We start from the raw sequence: 4,053 nt of genomic DNA, 5'->3' as shown, positions 1-4,053 counted from the left end.
ATCTTGACATGTTTTTGGTGATCTGTCTGTCAAAGTGCTTCTCCGTCTCATCTTCATTCATAATGGGAGTCAAGAAAATGTCCCTTTTCTTGGAGAAAAGATGGATCAGGCAGTGGAAATAAGTTCGGTTCTCCCTATGGACAAATCCAGGCTGATCACAAAGAACATCTGGTGCTGGTCCTTGTAGGATAGCAAAAAGAGATTAAGTATCATGGTATAGTCAAGGTCTTGCTGCACAGGTGCAGAAAGTTGTGGTAGATCCAAATGTTCTCACAGTCACAAGAAACCAGATACTGCTGCTTCTGGAAAATGCATACAGGATTATGGACATCTTACTATGAACTAAGCAAAGTCCTTGAGCAGGGCCACATCATCCTCTAAGGTGGGAGGCACATAGAAAAGACTTTGGCATCAATGTTCTGGTGGGATTCTGGTGGCACCTCATTCTTGCCTATGGTGCACTGGGACATGTTGCCCAGGGGTATTTCAAAAAGCAGTTGGTTACCAATGTCAAAGGAAAACAGCAGCCCACCAAAATTCACTGTCCTCAGTTTTAGCCCTTAGTACATAGGGCCTTCTCTATTAGCTCAAGGCAATTGTTTTGAAGAAATCAGAGTTTCTTAAATCCAGATTCTTGTAAGTCACCATTCTTCTAAAGGTGGCTGGGTTTTTTTTTTTTTTTTTTTGTGAGAAATGTAAGTTTATAATCCAGAACTACACTACACCAGATGACTTCCATTAGCACTCCAACCTGGATGTTGTCCATTTTGCCTGTCTTGCTATTCTTAAAGATCACAACTGGGTGGCTCAACATCAGCCAATTACCATTCATGGGGCCTTTCACCTTCTGATAGATACCTTGAACACCGGAGTTTCTGCCATGAGAATAAAGATTTGTCTTACTTGTTCCCCATTGTTTTCTCAATACAGCATAGAGCCCATTTTGCACTCAGTAAATATTTGTGGGATAAATGAAAGAGTTAAGGAATGTATGCCTCTCATAGTATAGCTTGGTATGGACCATGTATAGGTTTATGTCATAGCTATCCCTGTATAAACATCAACAGTACCTCACTAATGATAAATATTGTTTCTATAAATGACACCAATGTTTACCCTATCACTCACATAAAAAACTAGGGGCTTCCTGTTTCTGGTTCCATACATAAAGAGCTTGGAAGTTACCACTTAATCCTAGTCACAAGTAAAATAGTGAACAGACAGAAAATCAAGAGCTCTCCTAAGATCCAAAAGAAAAATGAGAACACAGGGCAAACCAAGGCCCCCAATATTGGAGAGACAGGTGAATACAGATAGTCACAGCTTACTGGAGCAGAGACTCATGTGTAGAAATTGACATGTGAACCACATATTGTCAGAGCCTAACTGCCTTAGAGGATAAGAAAACCAAACTCCAGTCACTCTAGCCTTTCATATGGAAGAAGGGAAATATCCTAACTCCAGCCCATTCTAGCTGTTCTTTACCACCAAAGAAGGAAGGAAAAAAATAAGAAACACTTATGAACTTCATAGTCCAGAAGCATAGGCTTATTAAAAGACTGAAACCTAATCATACAACTATAGAACATTTCTCTTCCCCACATCTCACCACCACATTGCTAAAGACCTATTTTATAGCAATGCCTTTTACGCAAGCACATCATGTGTGACTGTCAAGAAAAAAATTACATGGCATGCCAAAAGGAACTCCCCACCTCCAACAATTTGAAAAGACAGAACAAGCATCAGAACCAAACATGGCAAGGATGTTGGATTTATAATACCAGGAATTTAAAACAATGATGATTCATACGCCGAGGACTCTAATGGATGAAATATACAGCATACAAGAACAAAGGGATTGTAATTGTAATTAGAGAGATGGAAATCCCGAAGAGAGCCAAAGAGAAATGCTAGAGATAAAAAACCCAAAACCCTACTGTAACAGAAATAAAGAATGCTTGGGTTTATTAATAGACTGGAAAGGACTGAGGAAAGAATCTCTCAGCTTGAGGATATGTCCATAGAAACCTCCCAAATTGAAAAGTAATGAGACAAAGACTGAAGGGAAGAGAAGAGAATATCTAAGACTGAGGGACGACTATAATAGGTGTGACATATATGTAACAAGGATTCCAAAAAGAGAAGAAAAAGAGGCAGGAACAAATAAATATTTGAAACAGTAATGACTGATAATTTCCTCCAAGATAATGTCAGACAGCAAACCATAGATACAGAAAATTCAGAGAACATCATGCAGGAAAAAAGTGAAAGAAACCCTACACCAGGAATACAATTTTTTAAACTATAGAAAATCAAAGATAAATAAAGAAAAATCCCGAAAGAGGCAAAGACACACCCTGACTATAGAAGAACAAAGATGAGAATAATATCTGATTTCTTAAAAACCATTCAAGTGAGAAGAGAATGAAGTACTTAGTGTTGAGGGAAAAAAAAACACCAACTAGAATTATGTATCCTGAAAAAGTATTATTCAAAAGGAAGGGAGAATTAAAGCCTTTCTCATACAAACAAAAATTGAGGGGATTTGTTGTCACTAGAGTTGCCTTGCAAGAAATGTGAAAAGAAGTTCTTTACAGAGGAGAGAAATAATATAGGTCAGAAACTCAGATCTATATAAAGAAGGAAAGAGCACTGAAGAAGAAATAGTAAAGTTATTTTTTTTTAAATTTTCTTACTCTTAATTGATATAACAGATACAACAATTTGTTTAAAATAATAGTAACTGCATTTTTAACAGTTTATTTGAGAAACAATTTGACAAGCATCACTGTAAATGTTTAAGGTGTACAGCATGATGGTTTGATTTATATACACTGTGAAATGATTAATGCAATAGGTTTAGTTAACATCTATCATTTCATATAAATACAATAAAAAGAAAAGAAATTCTTGCGATTAGAACCCTTAAAATCTACAGTGTTAACAACTCTCTTATATATCATGCAACTGTATTAGTCATCATGTTGCACATTACATCTCTAGTACTTATTTGTCTCATCCCTGGAAGTTTGTATATTTCGACTACATTCCTCCAGACCCAGATCCTCCACCCTCCACCCTTTCCTTCTGGTAACCACAAATCTGATGTCTTTTTTTTTTTTTTTTTTTTTTTTGAGTTTGGTGTTTTTTGCTTTGTTTTATTTTGTTTTGCTTTTAGATTCCACATGCAAGTGAGATCATACAGTATTTGTCTTTCCCTGACTTATTTCATTTTGCATAATGCCTGTAAAGCCCATCCATGTTGTTGCAGTTGGTAGGATTTTCTCATTTTTTATGGTTGAATAATATCCCATTATGCATTATGCACAATATATTCACGTTTTTTATCCATTCATCCACTTATGGACTCTTAGGTTATTACCATGTCTTGGCTATATAAATACTGCTGCTATAAACATGGGGTGCAGATATCTTTTCAAATTTGTGTTTTGCTTTCCTTTATATCACTAGAAGTAGAATTGCTGGATCATATAGTAGTTCTATTTTTAATTTTTTGAGTATCCTCCATGCAGTTTTTCTATCATAGCTGTGTCAATTTACAATCCCACTGACAATGCAAAGGGGTTTCCTTTCCTCCACATCCACACCAGCATTTGTTCTCTCTTGTCTTTTGGATGATGGCCATTCTAACAGGTAGGTGGTGGTATCTCCTTGTGGTTCTAATTTGCATTTCCCTAATTACTAGTGCTGTTGAATATCTTTTCATGTACCTTTTTGCTATTCATTTATCTTCTCTGGAAAAATATTGATTCAGGTTCTTTGCCCTTTTTGAATTGGATTATTATTTTTGTTATTAATTTTGCTCTTGAGTTATTGTTTGCTATATGATTTCCTTGTAAATTTTGTATAGTAACCCCTTATCAGATATATGATTTGCAAATATGTTTTTCCCATTCCATTCGTTGTCTTTTCACTCTGTTGTTGATGGTTTCTTTTGCTGTGCAGAAGTTTTTTAGTTCGATGTTGTCCCCCTCATTTATTCTGATTTTGGTGCTTGTGCTTTCTGTGTGATTTCCAAAAATTTTTTTA

Source organism: Canis lupus, chromosome 25 (assembly GCF_003254725.2).
Source record: "Canis lupus dingo isolate Sandy chromosome 25, ASM325472v2, whole genome shotgun sequence".
Taxonomy (NCBI): Eukaryota; Metazoa; Chordata; class Mammalia; order Carnivora; family Canidae; genus Canis; species Canis lupus.
This window is presented reverse-complemented; position numbering follows the sequence as displayed.